The 26,073-nt window shown below is 37.4% G+C and overlaps 1 protein-coding gene across 4 annotated transcripts in view; it reads right to left on the bottom strand.

The window, feature by feature from the left end:
* The window catches only part of B3galt1 (beta-1,3-galactosyltransferase 1), a 569,427-nt gene that overhangs the window by 382,503 nt on the left and 160,851 nt on the right, over positions 1–26,073 (bottom strand). For all 4 annotated transcript variants that reach the window (XR_015046524.1, XM_085834810.1, XM_029469650.2 and 1 more), the window contains exon 2: positions 2,556–2,700. The gene's annotated coding sequence lies outside the window, so the exon portion shown is untranslated. The remainder of the gene's footprint in view (positions 1–2,555; positions 2,701–26,073) is intronic.

Here is a 26,073-nt window from a genome sequence, read left to right on the forward strand (position 1 = left end):
GTGACTTAATTTCACACCATCATAAATGTATAAATATCATAGCTGAATCATTGAAAGTTTGGGGCTATCTATAGCAAAGACAGGTAAGTCTAATTGGATATCTCCCATATGAAGATTATCTATGCCCAGTCCTACTTATCTTCCAGATCATATGACTGGGTATATTCTAAGTGGCATGGCATCACATGTAATGCTCTTCATGGCAGAAACCTAGCTTGAGCAGCATCAAGCATGGTTTATTTTAATGAAGATCCACAGAAAATGCATATTTTGGTTATGAACTGTATATATTTTAATTACAATAATTTATAAGCAATAGGTCAAACTGTTATAACAGTTTATAACAAACACATGCACCTCACAAAATGGAATTATAACAACTGGCAAGACCCAGGAAAGAAGTTCAAATTCTTAATCAATGTTGTTCCCTAATAAATCCTCAAGAAGATACTATCAGCTAGGTCTCCAGAGTTTCCTAGGTAAGCAAGGCCTCTTTTTAATAAAATTAAAGTGTACCTAAGTCTATTCAAACATAGACAATGGAAAAGCATGCTGTCTCCATTACATTGGTGACACATAATGAAATGTCAACAGGGAAGGTCTGCAAGGACCAGGACCAGCAGGAACTTGCTCACAAGGCTGCTGAGACTATAAAATGGGACAGCTACTTTAAGCTGTAGTTTGGTAATTTCTTTTAAAAATCCTATATTGTTAATAGATTATTTAGTCATCATATTCCTTGGTTACACATATGAGTGAGTTGAGTTGAAGACCGGTTCCCACAAGTCTGAAAACAAATGTTTTCAGCATTTTCTTAAGAACCTTTCTTTCCTTTCCTTTTTGTTTTTTTGTTTTTTTGTTTTTTTGTTTTTTTGTTTTTTTGTTTTTGTTTTTTTTTTTTTTTTTTGAGACAGGGTTTCTCTGTGTAGTCCTGGGTGTCCTGGAACTCACTCTGTAGACCAGGCTGGCCTCGAACTCAGAAATCCACCTGCCTCTGCCTCCCAACTGCTGGGGTTAAAGGCATGTGCCACCACTGCCTGTCTAGCAGCTTTCAAAGCTAAGGTTAATTTGAGCATAATATAATGAATGGATAAACTATAATAATTAAAATATCATCTATGATCTCACAAGCACACACACACATGCACACATATACATGCATGCACACATGTGCACATATATACTAGCACACATACACATGATTGCATATACACACACACACCTTTGCCAAATGGAAGAAATCAATATGAAAAGCCTATATGTGGTATGACACAGATTATATCACATTCTGGAAGAGGCAAAATTATGGAAGGCAGAAAATATTGTCAGGGGAAGAGAAAATGTTAGGGCAGTGCATATATGCAAATATGCAAATATGTGATTACATAGTTTTCCAACCTACAGAAAAGACATACCAGAAGGGAATCATTTTTATAATGGAGAACATAGGAATGTATTAATATGAGGTCATCAATTATAACAAGTTATTACACAAATACAGGATGTCTGTAACAGTGGAAACTGTATGTGTAGGGGAAGGCCACACACAGAAATTCTCTGTATTCTCAAAATTAACTTTTCTCTAACCATAAACCTGTCTCGACACACGCAGGGTGTGTTGGTTGACAGCTCCTATTACTTAAGTGGAAGCTAAGAAAGCAGAGGAAACAGTGTTCAGATCCTATGAGTCTGAAGCTCTGTATACTAATGAATTTAGTCAGGGTTTGCATTGTGCCCTGCATCACTGAAACCACTAGCCTTTGTTGAATGATCACAAAGATAACAGATTCAAGACTCATCCACAGTGGCTTAAACGTGGAAATGATTCTAAAAACAAACAAACAACAACAACAACAAAAACCCAAGTAGGATAGACATCAGAGTATCTTCAACACCTTTAGGACAGACTTTGCTGGGAGCTATTTCTGAGCCAGAGTAGAAGAGATCTTGTAGGCACTAAGCTATGGAGGAGCATATGCTTGGGATGAAGGAAGGAATACTAAACTCAAATTTCTCAAGACAATATTAAGATTAGAGGTAATGCTTAGATGCAACTAACTACGGAAAATGGAAACTCCAAATTATTTTTGGTTAATAAATTCGTCTAAATCAGGAATCCTGTTATGAAAGGTTATTTTAAAAACAGGGAAATGTGTGAAGAATTCAAAAGCATAATGTCTACTGCTCTTCAATAGAACTCCCAGTTCTCTGTCTTATGCCAACGCAGTAAGGTTGGACAGTGTCAGCCCTGGAGCTTCTTGGTGATGCCAGTTGACTGTTCTTTTGAGCAGGCTCCTAGGTATCACATGAAAAAAAAGTCACAGTCCTTCCTACTGTTGACTTACATCCGAAGTGTCTAGCTTACTGCTTTGCAAGGATTCTTGCTTCACCATGTCACCCTAATTCAAATGTGAAGATAGTATCTGCTGAGCACTGACATCGGAACCTACTTCACAGTAAAGATGATAATCATGAAAGCAAACATGTTATAACCAAACCCTGAGCATCTTAATGTTTCCCGGGACATTATCCATCTGTATACAAGTTTCACTAACCTTCGAAGAACAAAAAACTGAAGACAGGAGTCAGCTGTTACCTATGATGAAATCTCTTGCATTCTTCTGACAGTAGAGTCTCTTGTCTCACATAAGCCTTTCTCCACTCCTGAACACAGCAGTCCTTGACGTGGCTCTAACAGATCTATGAGGAAGAGAAAATACATAAGAAACACGAACACTGTGCTGTGTATTGTTCAGATTCTCTTTTTGACACTGAATAAATTTCCCACGTATCTTGCATCAAGCTGTTGTACAAAAATTTGCATCTGGAGAACACTTAAAAAGCCCTTTTCTGCTGGGCTGTGATGGCTTATACCTTTAATTCTAGTAGAGGCAGAATGATCTCCGAATTTGAGGGCAATGTGGTCTACATTGTGATTTCCATGACAGCCAGGGAACAGAGAAAAACCATGTCTTGGAAAACAAAACAAGAAGAACAACAAAATCTCTTTTCTTACTTTACGTCATGTATGATCCAAGGATCTTAACCACTTCTAGGGAATGTTTCACTCACTACATATGCATTTAGATTTAACTTGCCATTTTACTCATCTCTGAGGTGGACTAACACATTGTGGCACCTAAATTCTATTTCTCCTTTCTGACCCAACTTCTCTAGTGGAATCCCAAGCACTCTACCAATCTTGTAGCAATGTTAACCTGAGTGACTGGGCCACTCTGTAAGACACTCTTCCATATTAAAACACATTCCATATGTCCATTTTTGGAACAACAACAACAAACACACAGACTGCTCTAATTCAATTCGATGAATCCATTTTCTACAAGCTATTCTTGGAAAGTCTCTTAAGCTGCTTTGTGAAGTTCCTTAGGAATTCTAGCCAAACCCACCCTTTACAGCCTTAAATATTTATGTCATAAAAAATATGTTTTAAGAGAGACTTGCAGTGGAGCATATAATTTTGTAGCTCCAAAATCTTCCAACCTGTTATACTTACATAACCATTCAGAGTGTTGTGTAGATGCAAGGGAACATCAAAGGTGTAGCTATGCAGAAACTTGGAGATATAAGGATGCCCAGGCTGTTTCCAAATCTAAAACTAAACCTGCTAGTCTGCTTGCTTTATCAAATAAGCTCTTTGTGAGAGCTTTTAGCATAGAGATATGAGTTTTGTGACTTTTTCAAATGCTTCTTCTAAGAATAGATAGATAGACAGATAGACATATACATACATACAAACATACATACATACATACATACATACATACATACATACATACATACGGGACTCTTAACAGCAAGTGAGCAGAGAATATGAAAAGGCATAACCAAAAATCCTCAGACCAATCCAAACACACCATGCTCCCACTGAACAGGGCCAGCACATTCCCACATTTACAGAATCAAAAACAGCAATTGTTTCTAAACCCAAACTTGGCTCAGCCATTGTAGACCATTTTTTGCTGTTTTGATGTTATTTTCTTAAAACAGAATTTAGGCCTTTTATAACCTCAGGCAGTTTATATACAGCTGTCCAGGAGGCCAAAATGGTGTTAAGTGACTTTCTTTCCTGTGAGCAAAAGCCAGCTGGGAAGACAGGTGCTGGTAATGTTGCTGTCATTGAGGATACTCAGGGCACTCTAAACAAACAATACCATGTATATACTTTGCAAGTCTAAGCTGGGACTGGTAGCATCTGACATATGAACTATATTGGAAAAGAGACTAATAGTCTAATAATAAATACATTTATCAGTCTAATGCTTAAATAATAAGAATGGCAAATGGTCTAATCTTATATCAAACTCTTGCAGATGAACACCATCCACTCCTCCACAACACTTTTAAATAAAGCCCCTTTGGGAACAAAACCCTTTTTAAAGAAAATGAAAACTTTCCATAGCCAGCTAGGATTACAAAATCTCTCAAGCCCTTTTGGGTTTTGAACCAATTTACTTGAAATTCTTGCTAAGAGGGAGGAGTCATTATAAGATTAAAGAGATGAAATAATATAATTATGTTGAAATTACGTATGAACCATGTAATTAAATTACTAAATCCCCAATTCTTGGGATAGTATTTAATATAAAGAAGAAAAAAGGCAACATAGTATTTGAAAGAATAAGTGAAGAAAGAATAAACTAATAAAAAGTCTAGTTTAAAAATTAGCTTTTGGTAAGAAGTCTACTACTGGGAAGAAAGCTTATATAATAAGCATTCTATACTGAGTCAACTATTGCCTTCTCTCTGATCTCCGTTTGCCCAAACTCTGGTCAGAAAATGTAGGGTGTGTCTAACATTATTTTGGCAGAGTAGCTACTTGAAACTGCAAGAGATATGGCTCAGATGTTAAGAATATTTATGGTTTTTGCAGAGGACCAGAGTTCCACCCCCATTACCACAATGTGGCTCACCAAGCCTGTAACTTTCGATTGCCCTAGTTTTGTAGACAACACCCCAGTGTGAGCATACATATGAGCATTTTTTTTTACAACATGTGTGTATACAAACACATGGAAAAGAGAAATCAATTTAAAAAATTAAAATGGCCGCTTGAATCCAAACTGCCTGAGATTCTAAACAACTTGAAATATAACAGTCAATGGCAGACAACGTGGCTTAAAAATGTCAAAAGGTCATTTCTTTTCTCTTACTTATGTGTGACAGGCTGAAAAAAAATCTCATATAAGTTTCACATATTTAATATTTAAGAAAAGTATGTAATTTGAAAAATGTTGTTAAAATAATTCTACTAGAGAAGCAGATGTCGTAGTACAAGTCTGTAGTTAAGGAACAGAGGAATCTGAGACAGCTGAATCAAGAGTTCAAGGTAAGCCTCAGCTAAAACATATATTCAAGGCCAGGGGGAGATGCAGAAGATGCTCTTTTAAATCAAAACAAATTTTATACACAATAAAAAGATAAATGATTAGAAGAGAGATATTTAATGATTTAATGGTTAACAGAATGCCTTTTTAGTATTTTCACACATAATTGCTTTTTCCCAATTTCTATTTCTCATATTCCTCAGTTTTTCACGATAATCTGTGTATGTTTCCTGGTCATTCTTTGATACTTATATATGTATATGGTCACTTGTAAAGACCATAACTCAGAAGATCTCAGAAGATGGAAAGATCTCCCATGCTCATGGATTGGCAGGATCAATATAGTCAAAATGGCTATCTTGCCAAAAGAAATCTACAGATTCAATGCAATCCCCATCAAAATTCCAACTCAATTATTCAACCAATTAGAAAGAGCAATCTGCAAATTCATCTGGAATAACAAAAAACCTAGGATAGCAAAAACTCTTCTCAAAGATTAAAGAACCTCTGGTGGACTCACAATGCCTGACCTAAAGCTGTACTACAGAGCAATTGTGATAAAAACTGCATGGTACTGGTATAGCAACACACAAGTAGACCAATGGAATAGAATTGAATACCCAGAGATAAACCCACAAACCTATGGTCACTTGATCTTTGACAAGGGACTAAAACCACCCACTGGAAAAAAGACAGCATTTTCAACAAATGGTGCTGGCACAACTGGCGGTTATCATGTAGAAGAATTGGAATTGATCCACTCCTATCTCCTTGTACTAAGGTCAAATCTAACTGGATTAAGGAACTACACATAAAACCAGAGAAGCTGAAACTTATAGAGGAGAAAGTGGGGAAAAGCCTCGAAGATATGGGCACAGGGGAATAATTCCTGAATAGAACAGCAATGGCTTGTGCTGTAAGATCAAGAATTGACAAATGGGACCTCATAAAACTGCAAAGCTTCTGTAAGGCAAAAGACACCTTCAATAAGACAAAAAGGCCACCAACAGATTGGAAAAGGATCTTTACCTATCCTAAATCAGATAGGGGACTAGTATCTAATATACATAAAGAACTCAAGAAGGTGGACTCCAGAAAATCCAATAACCCATTAAAAAATGGGGCTCAGAGCTAAACAAAGAATTCTCACCTGAGGAATACCGAATGGCTGAGAAGCACCTGAAAAAATGTTCAGTATCCTTAATCATCAGGGAAATGCAAATCAAAACAACCCTGAGATTCCAACTCACACCAGTCAGAATGGCTAAGATGAAAAATTCAGGTGACAGCAGATGCTGGCAAGGATGTAGAGAAACAATCCATTGTTGGTGGGATTGCAAGCATGTAAAACCACACTGGAAATCAGTCTGGTGGTTCCTCAGAAAATTGGACATAGTACTACCGGAGGATCCAGCAATACCTCTCCTGGGCATATATCCAGAAGATGTTCCAACCGGTAAGAAAGACACATGCTCCACTATGTTCATAGCAGCCTTATTTATAATAGCCTGGAGCTGGAAAGAACCCAGATGCCCCTCAACAAAGGAATGGATACAAAAAATGTGGTACATTTACACAATGGAGTACTACTCAGACATTAAAAATAATGAATTTATGAAATTCCTAGGCAAATGTATGGAGGTGGAGGGCATCATCCTGAGTGAGGTAACCCAATCACAAAAGAACTCAAATGATATGTACTCACTGATAAGTGGATATTAGCCCAGAAACTTAGAATACCCAAGATATAAGATACAATTTGCAAAACACATAATTTATGGTACATTTACACAATGGAGTACTACTCAGCTATTAAAAAGAATGGATTTATGAAATTCCTAGCCAAATGGATGGACCTGGAGGGCATCATCTTGAGTGAGGTAACACAATCACAAAGGAACTCACACAATATGTATTCACTGATAAGTGGATATTAGCCCAAAACTTAGGATACCCAAGATATAAGATACAATTTGCTAAACGCATGAAACTCAAGAAGAATGAAGACCAAAGTGTGGACACTTTGCCCCTTCTTAGAATTGGGAACAAAACACCCATGGAAGGAGTTACAGAGACAAAGTTTGGAGCTGAGACAAAAGGATGGAGCATCTAGAGACTGCAATATGTAGGAATCCATCCCATAATCAGCCTCCAAATGCTGACACCATTGCATACACTAGCAAGATTTTGCTGAAAGGACCCTGATATAGTTGTCTCTTGTGAGGCTATGCCGGGGCCTAGCAAACACAGAAGTGGATGCTCACAGTCAGCTCTTGGATGGATCACAGGGTCCCCAATGGAGGAGCTAGAGAAAGTACCCAAGGAGCTAAAGGGATCTGCAACCCTATAGGTGGAACAACAATATGAACTAACCAATACCCCTGAAGCTCATGTCTCTAGCTGTATATGTATCAAAAGATGGCCTAGTTGGCCATCAGTGGAAAGAGAGGCCCATTGGTCCTGCAAACTTTATATGCCTCAGTACAGGGGAAAGCCAGGGCCAAGAAGTGGGAGTGGGTCGGTAGGGGAGTGGGGGGGAGGGTATGGTGGACTTTTGGAATAACATTGGAAATGTAAATGAGGAAAATACCTAATAAAAAAATTAAAAACAAAAAAGAAATTACTGTGTTGAGATTATAAAATGTGAGCAATCTTGCAAACATAGACACAGCTTCTCAATCTCAAGCCTTATGATATATAATTATAGTAGAGAGATCTTTAAAATTTCTTATGATTCTCACATGGTCACAGATTCCTGCTCTGGTAAGCCCAAAGGCACCACATCTTGACCTTCAGGCTTCAGGACTAATCTCTAATAATATAAGCATTTCCCATGTGACCTTTGAGCAAATTTTAAGGAAGTCAAATGAGATAAACTCATTAAATATTAAAATCTGAGTAAAAGAACTCAAATATTTTAGAAACAGAAACAAAAATCTCCATTGTGTAAATGTACCACATTTTCTTAGGCATTCCTCTTTTGAAGGGCATCTGGGTTGTTTCCAGCTTCTGGCTATTATAAATAAGGCTGCTATGAACATAATAGAGCATTTGTCCTTGATATATGTTGGAACACCTTTTGGGTATATTCCTAGGAATTGTATAGCTGGGTCTTCAGGTAGTACTATGTCCAATCTTCTGAGGAACCACCAGATTGATTTCCAGAGTGGTTGAACCAGTTTGCAATCCCACTAGCAATGGAGAAATGTTCCTCTTTCTCCACATCCTCACCAGCATCTGCTGTGTCCTGAGTTTTTGATCTTAGCCATTCTGACTGGTGTGAGGTGGAATCTCAGGGTTGTTTTGATTTGCATTTCCCTGATGACTAAGGATGTTGAACATTTAGGTGCTTCTTGACTAATCCAGTTTACTCAGTTGAGAATTCTGTGTTTAGCTCTGTGCCTGTACTGGCTATTTTTGTGTCAACTTGACACAGCTGAGTTATCACAGAGAAAGGAGCTTCAGTTGAGGAAATGCCTCCATGAGATCCAACTGTAAGGCATTTCTCAATTAGTGATCAAGGGGGAAAGGCCCCTGTGGGTGGGACCATCCCTGGGCTGGTAGTCTTGGGTTCTATAAGAGAGTAGGCTGAGCAAGCCAGGGGAGGCAAGCCAGTAAAGAACATCCCTCCATGGCCTCTGTATCAGCTCCTGCTCCCTGACCTGTCTGAGTTCCAGTCCTGACTTCCTTTGGTGATGAACAGCAGCATGGAAGTGTAAGATGAATAAACCCTTTCCTCCCCAACTTGCTTCTTGGTCATGATGTTTGTGCAGGAATAGAAACCCTGACTAAGACAAATTGGTACCAGCAGAGTGGGGTATTCCTGTGACAACCTGACCATGTTTTGGGGAGGACTGTGGAAGGACTTTGGAACTTTGGGCTTGAAGATCCATTTGTTGTTAAGAGCTCTGTCAGATGTTGTGTAGGAGCTTGGAAGATAATGTTGAAAACAGTGCAGAAGATGGAGGCCTGGTTTGTGAAATTTCAGGGGGAAAATTAAAGACTCTCTTCAGGGCCATTGCTGTTTTTATTGTGAAGATTTTGTAGTTCTGGTTAGCTGGGGCTGAAGAATCAGCTGTGATTAACAAGATACCAGAACTACTAAAGCAAAAACTTTGCATTACTGGGACTATTGATGCTGGTTAGCTGGAGCTAAGAAATTAGCGGTGCTTAAGAAGAGACCAGCATAATTGAGGTGACATCTTCTGGGAAGTGTTTTCTGAAAGCACAAAGAGGCTGTGTTCCAGAGATAGCCAAGGTTGTACTCCTTCTGCAGCGGGACTTGGTAATGTGTAAGGGTCACCCAGGTGGTACTGGTTTTGAAGGCATGAAGGGGTCACGCAGAGTAGCTGAGGCTCGGCACTGTGAGAGGCCATGGAAGGCCATTGGTGAAGGTGCAGCCCCAGTTGTAATTGAAGGCCCAGGACTGAAGGGGTCACGCAGTGTTTTGGAGATGCCAGTACCACGAGATGACCACCAAGAGCAGCAGCAGCAGTGGAGTACAGGCATCTGGAGCCCAGAGGACGACGTGTGTGCTACAAAGGGCATGGCTGGAGAAGTGACCCAAGCCCTTGGAGGAGTCCAGAAGATCGTGAGTTGGATCCCAGACGTTGGACGGTTGGAGATTGATCTTTGCTTTGATTGTGACTGTGCCCTGATATTTTCCCTCTTGAAGGAAGAAACTGTTTTAGTGGAGCCCACAGTTAAGAGACTTTTAATTGTAAAAAGACTTTGGATTTTAAAAGAGATGGATATTTTAAAGAGATTCAAATTTTAAGAATATGTAAAGACTGTGGGACTTTTAAAGTTATTTAGATCTTGGGGATGAATCAGAATGTAAGGGTTGAGGCTTACAAGTGATGTGTTTGTGTGTCAAGTTGACAAGGGGTCAATTGTACTGGCTATTTTTGTGTCAACTTGACACAGCTGAGTTATCACAGAGAAAGGAGCTTCAGTTGAGGAAATGCCTCCATGAGATCCAACTGTAAGGCATTTCTCAATTAGTGATCAAGGGGGAAAGGCCCCTGTGGGTGGGACCATCCCTGGGCTGGTAGTCTTGGGTTCTATAAGAGAGTAGGCTGAGCAAGCCAGGGGAGGCAAGCCAGTAAAGAACATCCCTCCATGGCCTCTGTATCAGCTCCTGCTCCCTGACCTGTCTGAGTTCCAGTCCTGACTTCCTTTGGTGATGAACAGCAGCATGGAAGTGTAAGATGAATAAACCCTTTCCTCCCCAACTTGCTTCTTGGTCATGATGTTTGTGCAGGAATAGAAACCCTGACTAAGACAGTGCCCCATTTTTAAAATATTGCTATTTGGTTCTCTGGAGTGTAATTTCTTGAGTTCTTTTTTATTTTGGCAATAACCCTCTATCAGATGTAGCATTGGTAAAGATCTTTTCCCAATCTTATGAACTCCCATTTGTCAATATTTGATCTTACAGCACAAGCTGTTGGTGTTCTGTTCAAGAACTTTCTGCCTATGCCCATGTATTTGAGTCTCTTCCCCACCTTTTCTTTTAAGAACAACGAATTCATGAATTTTTTAAGCAAATGGGTAGAACTAGAAAATATCATCCTGAGTAAAGTAATCCAATCATAAAAGAACACATATGGTATACACTCACTGATAAGTGGATATTAGCTCAAAAGCTCAGAATATCCAAGATACAATTCATAGACCACATGAAGCTCAAAAAGAAGGAAGATTGAAGTGTGGGTGTTTTGGTCCTTCTTAGAAAGGGTAGCAAAATACTCCTGGGAGCAAATATGGAGACAACATGTTGAGCAGAGACTGAAGGAAAGGCCACCCAGAGACTGTCACACTAGGGGATCCATCTCCTATACAGTCACCAAACCTAGACACTACTGTGGATGCAAAGAAGTGCATGCTGACAGGAGCCTGATATAGCTGTTTCCTGAGAGGCTCTGGCAGAGTCTGGCATATACAGAAGTAGATGCTCGCAGCCAACCATTGAAATGATCACAGGGTCCCCAATGGAGGAGTTAAAGAAAGTACTGAAGGAGTTTGCAACCCCATAGAAAGAACAACAATAGCAACCAACCAGAGCTCCCAGCGTCTAAACCATTAACCAAGGAGCACACATAGAGGGGCCCATAGCTCCATTCCTACAGGTAGCAGAGGAAGGCCTTGTTGGGCAACAATGGGAGAAGGCCTTGGTTCTGTGAAGGTTTGATGACCCATTGTAGGGGAATGAGAGGGTGGGGAGGCAGGAGTGTGTGAGTAGGGTCACACCCTCATAGAAGCAGGAGAAGGGGGCATGGGATAGGGAGTTTCTGGGGGATAAATCGGGAAAGGAATAACATTTGAACTGTAAATAAATAAAACATCCAATAAAAAAAGAAAGAAACAAAATCTTAGGAATTAGAGGAGGGCTGGCCTTAGTTTTTCAGAGCTTCAGGACTTAGAGATGATATTTGCTGCATATAAATAGTAATAGGTATTTCAAAGTCTCTATTTACATCTGACATGGTGCAATTTTTTTTTATTCAAGTTCTTGGGGGGCACGTCCCTTCCTCTAAAATAACTCATAGCTGAACCGATGAAGACAGAGATATAAAAACAAATCCTAAGATGTTTCAAAGCCATTTTTCAGGAGCTATAACAATTACTCACACAAACCTATGAAGTATGTTGGTTGAGTCCTCAATTTTCTAGGTGAAGTTCGAGTAACAAAGACATGTTTCATAAATATTAGCCCATCAGCTGACTTGAGATAATGTCATCTAATGTGGTTTTTACAGTCTTTTGGCTGTTAGTTACAGTATTCATTAAATACATCCCTGGTTTTGTCCTAATTTTCATTAAATAATATTTCGCCTAATGCTGCCTATTTAGCTGTATGAAGCAGAAGTTTCCCATCTATAAAATGTACACACAATAGAGCATGCAATAATTCCTCTATACTTCCTAAAAGAAATAAGATGGAGATAAAGGGGAAGTAACGAATGACAGGAAGACAGAGAGAGAGAGTGGGGTGAGAGAGGAGAGAAGGAAGAAGGAGAAGGAGGAGGAGAAGGGGGAGGAGGAGGAGGAGGAAGAGGAGGAGGAGGAGGAGGAGGAAGAAGAAGAAGAAGAAGAAGAAGAAGAAGAAGAAGAAGAAGAAGAAGAAGAAGAAGAAGAAGAAGAAGAAGAAGAAGAAGAGGCAAGAGGGGAGGGGAGGGGAAGGAGAGAGGGCAGGGGAGGTAGGAGAACAGAGAGGGGAGGGGAGGGAGGGGAGGAGAAGGGAAAGGAAGGGGAGAGGGGAGGAGAGGAGAGAAGAGAAGAGAGGAAGGGAGGAAGGAAGAGATGGAGGGTGAAAGGACAGGTCATATACCTATTGAAGATTTGATCCCTTTCTCAGGTGTGTGATAAAGCAGTGATTCTCCACCTTCCTAATGCTATGATCCTTTAATACAGTTCCTCATAGTGGTAGACATAAAATTATTTTTGTTGCTACCTCATAACTGTAATTTGATTACTGCTATGAACTGTAATGTAAATATCTGTATTTTCCAATAATATTAAGTGACCCACATGTTGAGGACTACTGAATTAGACAAACATTTTCTTTTATAAAGATCTTGGGGCACTTGTCTCAATTCTCAGAAATCATCCAGCTGTGTGAATCGTGTTCATAGCTACAAGGATTACATCTTGCTTTAAAGTTTAGATGGTCATTGTATGTACTTCTATGAGTTTTTACAGGAAAATTCTGAACGGGTAGCTAAATTGAAGAGACTTCTTTTCAACAGGAACACACAGGTTCTATGAGGGCTGCACAGTCTTCTCAACTATATTGAAGTTATGTGAAAAGACTTTGGAATGTACCAGAAGAACACTGGGCTTCTACACTGAAAAAATGAGACGTGACTCCACACTATTTTCAAGTTTTCTGAAAGACTGATTGCCATTAACTTTCTATTGGTTGAATTATACATAAAGGGTAGCAATTAAAGTGCAGCTTATCCATCAAGATGTGAAATCTTTCTTCTGGAAGGACAATTGCTATAGCTGCTGCTGCTGTTGTTGTTTTGGTTGGTTGGTTGGTTGGTTGGTTGGTTGGTTGGTTGGTTGGTTTTGCCTTCTCCCACTTTAGGTAGTAAATCTGAGCTTACATATAGATTTAGATATTTAGATTAATTTAAACATTGTTTTTTTTCATTGATGATATTAAGCCATAGTAAAAAATTCTAGTTTGTTTTGGGCAGGAGTTTGACATGATTTTAATTGAAATAGAATTATATAACATTCCTCTTACAAGTTTCTCCCAACATACCTTGAACCCCTCTCCCATTCTCAACTTGAAAGCCAATTTTTCTTTTATTATTATTGTTGTAGAAATGTATGCATGCATAAATATTTATGCACAAATACATATAATACTTGCTGAATTCAATTTCATTGTTTCTTACGCAGCCATTTCTCTTTCCTCTGACATTTTTATTTATCAACAGGATGCAATGAAAACTAGGCTGCTATGCGTGGCCAATGATGCAAACTCCTTCCACTTCCACAGTCCAATTATTACGTGTGCGCCACCATACCTGACTCTCACGGAAACCCTTCTAATCTAACGTTATAAAATACACATCACTTTGAGTTCCATATTGTTTTTCTAAAGATGCTTCCTAATAATTTGTTGAAGTGAAAACTTATTTTAATATATAAGCTCTAATCATGAATCTGCTTTTTTCTGACATTTACTTTTTACATCTTATGTTTAAGTTTCCTTTATTATTTAATACAAACTACTGTGTGAATTCACCAGTTGTGTTTATAATCATTTTTACACTAAGGAATATGTTTGGAGATAGAAATAGTAAGGATGTCACCAAGAGGGGCTATACGAAACAGAATTGTAATAATACAGCATATTGATTTATAATTATTTTTCATAAAAGGTATGATTACAAGGCTTTTAAATCTGCCTTTATATTTATGTATTTAAATATAATATTGGAAGTCAGGTGGTGGTGGCACACGCCTTTAATCCTAGCACTTCGGAGGCAGAGGCAGGTGGATTTCTGAGTTCAAGGCCAGCCTGATCTATAAAGTGAGTTCCAGGAAAGCCAGGGCTACACAGAGAAACCCTGTCTCGAAAAAAACAAACAAACAAAAAATATTGTAATAGAACTTATTTAAGGCTGATCTCAGTGAAAAAGTTGAACTTGTTTTTTAATCCTTAAAGACCTCATCCATTGCACAAGTTTAAGAAATACTATTAACAGTCTGCATTTATGAAAGTTAAGTCTCTAAAATATAAAATATCGTGTCTAAAACAGTTAAGCCACGAGACCCTTACTATAAATTTAGTTATTAGTTATTGATATTATCATTGTTATTATTACTATGCTTATTAAGCTTTTATAAATAGCCCAGACATGCCTTGAATTCACTGCTTATCCTGACTATCATAGAACTTGCTCTGACAATCCTACTTCAGCCTCTAAAGTTCTGGCATTAAAAATTTTGTCACCATTCTCATCTCATTATCATCTTTAATTCATGCTGCCTTTTCATAGATCATTTACTCAATGAAGGAGGCTCAGAATAGACGTCATGAATCTGACAACCTAGCCCTAATGGAGCTTTAAAATTTCTCCTGTACAACTGTAAAATGCTATCTATTTCTTCAGCCTTCAATATATCATTCATTTGAATTGGGTAACAGAGTCAGGCTTTGAGAATATTTTATTAAAAGAGTACTACAAAGGTAAACGGATTTATGCTTCATCCTACTTTATATACAAAACAAAACAACAATAACATAAATATCTCTTGGAAATGTTAGTTCAAAATATTTGTTTTCCTGTGTACTAGCCACTTAAAAGAGTTCGTTGTAGATTGTCATCTTAGAAATCACATCTATTGAGAGGATTCTGTGGAGTATATGTGCCATAGAATATTTGCTTTAGGGGTAGAGAAAGACAGAAAACACATGTGTAACAGATAGAACATATAAGATGATTGCAGGTTTGCGTACCAATTGCTTAGATATCCCTCAAGTCAGAAAAGAATTCTTAGAATTTATTGTCAGCATTTAGCAGAGAAGAGAGCTTTCCATCATTCCTTTTTACCTCTCACTAGTGCTTGGCTCACAGCAGCAGACGCATAAGCAAAATTTGGATATACAGTGACTAACCTGATTGGATTCAGACCGCAAGCTTGTGTTGAAAGATTTTGGAAGAGCAAGCTCACTGGTACTGTGTGGAGCTTTATAATAGGAAAAGCACTCCTGCCTTCATTGGGTTTTAATCAGGGAACATTATTCAAGCTAGAGCACAGATATACATGAATAGCACACTTAATATTTGGTTTTTAATTTTAGTATATTGAAACAGACGACCAGATGAATAGGCATAGCTTTCATTTTATCCTACTTTAGGTTTTGCTACGCATTAGAGAATTTCTATGTGAAAACAAGGTTTCTGTTTTCTGTTTCTTTTACTTTAAAATTTCTCCCATACTTAAGTAGCAAAGAGCAATTCCTTTATGCCTCAAGGTATGGTTGAGTCAGAAAAAAAACCAAAGAACCCGATTTGGAGCTTTGAACAATTAATTTGACCTGTGTAAATCACCAATACAGACAGCAGTATTATAAACCATGTCTTGAACTGAAAGTACCTCCTGCTACAGAGAAAAACACTCCCAAGGAGCCAAATCTCAGAGAAACTGGAAAAAGGGTTTAGTCAACAAAGAAAGTGGAAACAGTAATTGTGCAGAGCAATTTCCTTGAAGAATGCAAGATAGAGAAGTCAACAATGTGAACAGAAACCAAAAGGATGGAGACAAGAGGAGTGGCCTTGTGCTGGAAATCTTCTTTGGAGTTGAAACTCTCACTGGGGACTTGGAGGACAGACACCTCTGCAACTAGTCAGCAACTTCACCAAGGACACAGCCTCTGCCTACTCTGAAACTTAAGAGGAAAAACAAAACATAACACAACACAACACAACACAACACAACAAAACAAAACAAAACAAAACAAAACAAAACAAAACAAAACAAAACAAAACAAAACAAAACAAAACAACATTGTGGCTTACCTTTTCAAATTTCAGAGCCATAGAGGTAAAATAATCATCAAAGGTGCCTAGAGAAGGACAAAGATGGGTTCTTCTAGCCAGGTGTTCTGTGTATTCAAAGGTTAGAGGGGACAGAGTTTTCCATGACCACTTGCTGGGGAACAAAGGCTAGCTATGAATCCAGGTTCAGCAAACTCCAGTTTAATGAGTTGATTCCTAGGCTGAACACAGTAGCAGGCTAGCCAGTCTCAGTGGGGGAGGACATATTGGCAACTCGCTAAAACTAAAGGGTTCATAGTAGCACAGTCAAGCACACTTGCCAGGACTTGAATCTGTGCTTTTCTGAGACCTCCGTTTTTGTCATAAAGTGTCTTGAACAAAGGCTAATACATACTAAATCTATATTCTCCAGTGACAATATGTAATTTCACATTTAAATAAATAGTCAATAAGAGAGGAAACTATTTTGTAGCTACTTGATCACCAACATTTAACATAATAATTGACTTAAAATATCCGTGGATATTTCTGAATAAGTAACTAAAGAAAGAATATTAGTGGCTAGGTTATATCATCTTAATAATAAATAATAAAAGTAGCTAATCATAGCTAATAAAAGCTAATATTTTTGAATACTTTGTGGGTAATAGTCATTTTCCTGTATAGCACATTTTATTCCTACTTATCAATATTGTAGGTATGAATACCATTATATTTAGTTTGCAATATGGGTTAAAGGAGCTACTGATCTCCTCAAGGTTCTGAAGTTATTAAACAGAATATGTGAGACTGAAAAGTTTACATTTTATAGTATGTAGATTCTGAATATCAATTCAGAAAGTTGCGTTTGAACTGTGAAGTGAAGAAACTTTGGGGCCTTTGATATTATACTAATAATATACTATTATTGATTTGTATTTGTCTTTTATCGTCTGTATTTTCATTCCCTCATTTGACCTCCTAGATAAGTAAATCTGGAAGGAAACTGTTAGGTTGCAAGGTCTCATCAGCTCTTTGATAACTGGTAAAATCGACTCACTCAGTGAGACAGAGCAAACGTCTATCTCGTTGTTTAGGTGGGGAAAGAAAATTCCTTCATGTTCTCCCTTTGATAGTCAAAGGTGTTTTGTTTTGCTTATTTTTCTTGATATCTTTGTTCACTTTAGTAATCATTAAATAATTAAATGTGCTTCAGAAATATGAAGAGTGAGAAATAGGAGACTAGAACTCAGGTTGACTTTATAACTGGAAAAGAAACCCTGTTTGAGGACATAATATTATAAGCTGCGTATACTCTACATTTGAAACAAAACAACAGCAAATCTTGCTGAATGTGTCAGTCTTGAATAAATTGTTTAGGATACAAACATTACTTTACTTCAGGTTAGAGTATTTTTTTCCTGGCTCTAGCTTCATCTCAAAAGAGGAATATCAGTTGTGAAAATGTCCTATCCAATTGACTATAGGCAAGTCTGTGGGGCATTTCCTTGAGTAATGATTGCTGAGGGGCAGCCCAGGCCTTAGTTCAGTATCACCTATGGGCAGATTGCCCTGTGGGATAAGAAAGCAGGCTTAGCTACCCCTGAGGAGCAAGCCAGTAAGCAGCATTCCTCCAGGAAATCTGTTTCCTTACTGCCTCCAGGTTTTTCTTTATTTTTGTCTTGACTTTCCTCATGATGGACTGCAACCTGCAAATAAACCATTTCTACCTAATTTGCTTTGTTCATGACTATCTCAGCAATGGAAATCACACAAAGATGCCTGTCCTGTAGGTATCTCATAGGGAAATAGATTTTCAAAGATTGGGCTATCTTTTTTTGCAGACAATCTCCATAATCTATTTTCTTGTTTTGTGATAACTTATGCAGTACCCAAGGCATAATAAAAGATGAACACTGTTTAAAACAAAAAAGACTTATTAAAGGCTACTCACACATTGGTAGCTCTTCAAAGTGTGAGTGGCTGTGTTCTATTATCCCCCTGAAATGACAGGAGTGGACAAACCAATGGACTCAACCCTGATGAGTCAATGGAATGAGTTTGAGGAGAAATTGTATCTTTGAAATGTCAAAGAGTTGCAACAACTGCCCATTCTTTAAAACTATTAGACACCATGCCACATTGACAAATGACTCTAATAGTTTCTGTGCTGTGGTCATCACAGCAGAATTGGTAATGCATTCTTATTCTGTTAGACAGGCACTTCTGATGACATTATGTGCACATAAAACGGTCTAGTAACTTATGACTGGTATAAAACAAAGGCAATATATTCCAGACTTCAGGAAAATGTTTCTTTCTAACTCACTTTCACATTATTATAGCTTCTTATGGCATCACCCTTCCCAGTCTTTCACCTAATCCTGCCAATTCACTCTTACGTTTCTTCAACTTACAACACAGTTATTGGTGTGAAAAAAATCCCAGGAGTCACTGATCTCTACATCACTCAGTGCTCAGTGGGAGTAACATATGCACAACCATGTGCATGTTGAGAACACACAGGATGGAAGCTGAATGTGTGCTACCACATCCCAAAGATGCCACTCCCACCTGCATATCTAGTTGGACTTGTCACTTGACTTTGGGCTGGTTTAGTTTGATTTTAGCAACCGCAACATTTATTTCTTTCATTTCAACAGTCTGGAAATCCAAGATGAATGTATGGCAGATTTAGTGTCTGGTAAAGGTTTCTGATTTATGGGCAGCATGTTCTTACTGTGCCATCACACAGCTACTATGTCCTTTAAGTCACTTACAATTTATACCCTCCTTATCCTTTGCCCAAAGGTTAAACTGTCAAATTCCTTCTTCTGTAGAAGGATTTAAGTCATTCCAAAATGCAAGAGTACACATGCTTCCAAGTGGGAGGACTCTCACACAAACAAAAGAGACTTGACAATGTCTTAGCTTTTATCCAACAAAAAGACTTGACAGTGCCTTAGGAAATTTTTATCCAACAACAACAAAATGACCTGACAATGTCTTAGATTGTACCCTTACATTGAGGGAATTATTTGGAAATTTTGATGACTCTGAAATCTTGAATAATTAATGAAAATATTGACATCATCAAGCAATCTGAAAGCAATTGGACAGTCAGTTCTTATCAACATCTACAGATAGAATTATTTGCAGAACTACAATATGGCTATGAGGAAGTCATTTGGAATCTAGACTATGTTTGTTTGTTTTCAATTCCTCTCACTCCTGGTGATCCCCCTGTATTCCTGGTTTCTTTACTCTCTTTAGTTTTCTTGTATTTAATGTTGACTTGTACATGATGAAATGAATTATTTAAGTCTGTTAAAAAATATTAAAACATGTATAACCACAGTGAGAGGTGTAGAGAATGGAGGGTTCAATTTTATTTATAAAAGGATGTTATACTTTTCAAAGGGTAAGTACATAGCCTCTTGGAGCATTTTTTTTTTTTAGATATATCCCCTAAAAGGAAAACCTCTGACTATGAGTGTATAAGGCTTGGTTTGTATTGTTCAGTGTAAGAATTTCAGAAATAATTGCAGTTGGAAGTCCCTAAACTGAAATGTCACTTAAGAAGCTAGTGGACACTATATGAGACATTCCTGAACTCCAAACTGTAAATGTAATAAATTCCCCAAACAGTCTTCAGCACTTTTTAGTTATATGAATTTAGCCAAGACTAATGGAGATAAATGTGGAGTGGTCTCTTTAAATTTTATGTACTGTTAAAAGGACACAGGACAACTACATCAATGATGGGTGTTGGTTGGTCCTCTTATCATCAGAAGTTATTCTAGATTTAGTGATACCTCCTCCAGTTCATATATTTAAATATTAACACAAGACTATAGAGTGCAAACCTGTCTGGGAATAATATTAGTATTGACATTATTAATTAAGAAGTCATCACACTTCCTATGGCTGTTACATGGTTAGGTTTCCAACCCAGTATTACTTGTATTTGATTGAGAAAGAATGATGTGGACTCATACATACATACAACTGGAAGGAACACCACACAGGAAACAATGAAAGAAACAAGTAGGATAAACAGTAGCTTCCAATGGGCTCCATACAGTTGCTGAGAAGCACTAGGAACCAGGGAAAAAGGTTCCCATGGTTACCATGGACTCTCTTTCACATCCCTCAGAAGAAAATTATCTGGCCTTTTATGACTTGTGGTTTTACTCACATGGTAGAACAGTGTATTTCCATCATTTGAAACCCCAAGATTTTGGCATTTTATGACCTGATTTTTAGCAAAGAAATCTCATTGGTTTATAAGAATATGCAAAAACCCGATTTAATATTTACAGTGCACAGTGGGCATATTAAGTAGTTATTATGACATAATAAAAAATTTAATCATCTGGTCATTAGAACTGAATTGCTAATTCAATTGTTTGTTTGTTTGTTTTAGTAGAATCATTATAGAATCACCTTGATGTGCCAGCTCAGGAGCAAACTAGATTTTGAATAATTTTCATTTTAAAACTTGGATAAAAGTCATATCGGATTTTACCGAATGGTGACCATGGGAACTTATAATGTAAGTTCAAGAGCTAAGTACTACTGACAACTTTCTTAGCTTGTACCACAGATTCTATATCAGAGATAAGTGAAAGCATAGAAACATGATTTACTAAGATTCAGTCTCCTGGAACACTGGGATTGCTATCTTTTAAGCAGAAAGACATTGATGTATGTCAAATGTCAGATTAACAAAGAATGAGCCACTGTAAATAACAGGTACACAAACTAGCCCTCTGCTATATACTACTTAACTCTAACCCTGGTATGGAAGTGACAGTACAGTTCAGTTATAACACAACTAGTCTCACACAGCTGGACAGATGTTTATAATGATGACACAATTTATAGACCAGAATTCCAAAACAAATTAATGATGAGAGAAAAAGCAGATGAAATTGGCAAAATGTATTAGAAATGTTCTACATGGCCCAGTCTAGATTTTCCTGTGTTAGCAATTCCTATGTCTATAAATAGTCCTTGAAATTGAGAGGTCAAATCACTTAGGTGGCAAACTTGGTAATTTTATATAAAAAAGTCAAAATTATATTGGTATTAGGAATTAACTGGCAGATTAGATGGTTTTCATCATCCAATGATGCCATGCATGGGCTCTTGTACTGAAATCTGCATTTTATAGAGACAAATACTTATCACTCATTGCAATGGCCAATATTAAGCTTCTAAAAGTCAACTCTAGTTAGGCCCATGTCATGAATTTATGCCTCTGCTATTCTGGTAAACCACTTTCTGACCCAAGGAAGGGTGCAGTTGACTTTCTGTCTCCTATATGGTTCAGTGCCAGACATCAACCAAGGGTTGAGGATATTTATATATTACTCTATATTATTTTAGGGCGGATAACTTCTTAAAGCCATAAATGTGACACATACATTTAAAGAGCCATAATTTTTTAAAGTGTCTAACATCTTAATTTTAGTTGTCCAGATCTTTATCCTAAATTATCCTGAGACAACTCTCCCAACCACAGGTCACACACAGTCTGTTTCTTGTTCACTGTCATTCCAACTAAGGAGCTGATCAGCTAAAGGTGCATTGTCTGAGAAGGAAAGGGCAGGAAGGAACTAAGAGCATCACCTACAGCGATTCAGAGCCACTTTGTGGTGAGAAGGTGCATCCATGTTTTAAAGACACATATTATTGGAAACCCCCAGAAAAAAACTACCTAATGGGGTATGACTCACACCTCTCACCATTAATCCACTTCCCCATGACTCTTATAATATTATTCTTATAGTGATATATAAACTCACGCTTTTCAAATCTGTATCCCTTAGAGTATGAGATTGGTCAAATTAGGGACTCTTCCTTCTCAATGACAAGCACATGTCACCAGCTAATATGCAAAGGAGTGAAGTACATTCACTCTGTATTTCCAAGGTATCTACTTTTTCTTGATTTTAAAAAATAGAAAAATGAATATTGGGCATTGGGCACTCTAGTTTATAGAAAAAGACAGAAAAATCATTCAAGAAATACATCTGGTCGAAATAATCAATTCAAAAATTTGTACTTGAGGATCATAAGCTTCATCAAAATGATATGAAGGTCCTACGCAGAAGCCATTGCATATTTCTTAATAATAATGTAATAAACTTGTTGATTTGTTATATAATCTACATACCAAAGTCAAGCTAAATTAGCATTACACAGCTTTAATGTTACAAGTGGAAAAAAGGATGCAATATTCTTTGACATTTTGATGAAACATGGGAAGGTCACTGAGGATGATTCCCCAAGTATATGACAGTTTGTCATAAAGAATTTCAAACCAATGAAAATCCTGGGATCGCGTAGGTGCTTGCCATTTTTCACCACGTTTCACATCACATTTGACAGCCCTGTTGCTCTGCTGCTGCCAAATAAAGACTGCATTCCTTTTAAAAGATAAAGAGCAGGGAAGACTGCAGCAAGCAGAGGGAGGAATGCGGCAGAGGCTCTGTGATAGGAAGACAAAAGGAGACTGGTGCCCAACACAGTGTAGAAAAGGACAGGGGTGAGGTTTTTTGGGGGGGTCTTTTCAACTATAATCAATGATTTAAGCTTCATCCTGAATCACTCAAGATTCAACAGGGTATAAATCACAATGATAGACATCCTATATACTCAAGGGATAATTCTAAGATGAGGTCAGACTTACAGCAAACACAAGGTTAGGCTCATGGACTGGGAGTACGCTGGTGGAGCGGGCATGGCTTAGAGAACACATTAAACCTGAAATGACAGTCTTTGGCACAAGGATTGTTAGACATACTTACTAAAATTTCCTCAACACTTTTATTTAAATCTTTCCAAACATACAGATCAATGTAGCAGAACTGAGTAAACCCCCCCCAAATGTTTATGTATGAATTCTAACTGGAAGTCCCATCACAGCATCTTATCAGCAACAACATGTAGATGGTGATTGCTTAATTTGTGTATCCCTGGAAAACCTACATCCAGATGTATGGGAATAGCCTAGTACTAATTACATTTAGGATCAACACACTAAAATTACCTAGTTAGCATATAGTCATTCATGAAAATGACGTGACCTATAAACCCATTAAGGAGCCAGTAGTACAGAGGAAATTCCTTACTGCACATTTAAGAAGGCTGAGTTTCCATGGCTTACCAGCACATCCTTTTCATACAGTGGTTCATAATATTACCATGCCCTCCTATAATCTATCCAAAGGCTTCAGAACTCTGAGTACTGAATCTAGGTACTATCCACATAGCTGACAAGCATGAAAGAAAGGCCATGCATAGTTATATAGGCGGGTGGGCTGTGTAATTTTAAAGCACTGTGAAATTTTCATTGAGGGAATGCACGTGTGAAGTATATATTGATAGAAAAGCTAATGTTAGGTGTAGTGACTAATGTAGTAGGAAGCTTTTGATAACATGGGATAATCCTCTAAGTAATTGGAAAGCCTGCTCTGGCCCATTTCCATGAACAACCTTGCAGCTGGTTCACTGTAGGTGTTAGGAGTCCTGTAGCTTTGATAGTAATCTACCCCAATTCGCTGTCAGCTGGGTTTTCCCAAAGCTCATTAGTTTTGACACAGGCTGCCAGAATCTCAGTTTCTACATCTGCTCTTTTAAATCTTCAACTCCAAAATCTATTTTTTTTTTCATTTTCAGCGGGAATAATTTAGGGGTTTGGGTTTGGTATATAGATATTTTTTTCTTTCTTCTAGTTAACTTTGAAGGATAAAATATGTCATCTAGAGCATGGTGACTAGTGTAAAAGACTGAATCTTCACCGAGTTTCCTTTCTATTTATGTGGTAAAATGAATCCAATGCCAGTTTTTATTTGCAAATAGCACAGATATTTAATATGTGTTAATTAGCTTGCCAGTCTTGTTTAGAAATAACAGTTCCCAATGGCCTTTTCACGAAGAAGAAAGGGTTGCCTCGTTTTGTTTACCCTGGATGCCACTTAACTATTTTTAGCAGGTTCTTTTTCACCTTTTCTCCTTGGACAGGATCAAGGAGCTAGAAGTATACAGCAATGATTCTCGTCCATCAGCCGACTCTTCTTCCAATTGCACAGGGATAACAAAATACCAAGTTGCCAGAAGCCACAGAGCCTTTTTCTAAGAGAATAATGGGACTCCTAAGCACAGCACCTCTAAGAGGCCCCACTACAATAGTGATGTGAAAATGATCCATCCACATGGAGAAGTGGGTACCTGTTATGTTTTTAACTTTTCACTTCCTCAACGCTTTGTGAAGTTCTTTAAAAAAAAAAAAAGAAAACAACAACAACAACAAAACAAACAAAAAACAAACAAAAGCAACGAGCCCACAGAAAGTACTATATAACACAATGTAGAAGTTGGCAGTGGTGGAAATAGCAATGTTGAAAAGTCTTCAACACAGATTGGAAAGCTCATGATTCTGTGCAATAGGTCAAGGGTGGGATGCGGAGATTATGGAGTATGGCTGTGCTCATCCTGTAGAAATTGGTTTCCGTCTCTATGGTATGCTTCAACTGCAATTTAGACGTCAACAATAAAAAAAAAATCAACTTAAAATATATTATCCTTGTTAAAACAACCTCAAAGCCCCTATTTAAATACTACATAAATGCTAAGTCTTTATTCTACCCCAGTGTATTACATTAATTAGCACACACACACACACACACACAAGCACACACACATACACACAAGTTATGATGTTAAGCCTAAAATATATTATGTAATTAAAGACAAGGAAAACAACATACAAAAAAATGGCCATTGGTATTCAACTTTATTTATTTAAACTTAGATAATGAGCTCACAAATTTTAGGGGTTTCTGAAATTATTTTATAGCAAAAAATAATAGGATCATAGTGTCTTTATCTGGATCTTTAAATTCCGTGGCATATTTTTCTTTTGGAATGAAGCAGGAATCTAGTAAGCAGACGTGGAACTTCACCTTGTTAGCTGCATGCTGAGCCTCATTTCTCTCTACTAGATTCCTGATACATTTACTAATCCAAAAAAAGTCAGTAAGTTCACTGTTACAGTCATTCCCAGTTATGACTCCATTAATTATGAGTTACTTACAAATGTCTCAGGCCCTAGAACAAGACACACTCTTGCTATTCCCCTCAGTAAACTCAGGAAGATAAAAGAAAGGAAATGATTGATATACTCAAATAACATTAATGTGCTTTATTACAATAAATAAAAAAGAAAATCAGATTTCTCCAATGGTGTGTCACTGGGTATATCAACCAGATTAAAGAATGGAACCTACAGACCTGGAGGAGTTGGCCAACACAAAACAAACTCTATGTTTTTCCAGACTTTTTATTTTACTTTTTGGAATTTCCTTTAATTTTTTTTTTGCTATTGCTTTGTTATTGTTTATTTTTATGATTTTCAATTTTTTGTTTTTTTTGAGTTTTCCTTCGGGGGACAGAGATAGGGAAGAGATGATGGGCAAATCTGAGAAGAATTGAAAAAGGAGAAAAGATTATATACATGTGTGTTTGTGTGTGTGTGTGTGTGTGTATACATATATTATATATATATAAGTATATAAAATATAAGTATATATATATTTTATATTTATAAAATCTTTTTCACATAATATATATATTTCATGTAATATGTACATATCTATTACATGAAAAAACATTTTAAGTAAAATGGGAAATTCTAAGAAAACAATTATCAGTAA

Source organism: Mus caroli, unplaced genomic scaffold (assembly GCF_978045245.1).
Source record: "Mus caroli unplaced genomic scaffold, Mus_caroli_1 scaffold_2, whole genome shotgun sequence".
Classification (NCBI taxonomy): domain Eukaryota; kingdom Metazoa; phylum Chordata; class Mammalia; order Rodentia; family Muridae; genus Mus; species Mus caroli.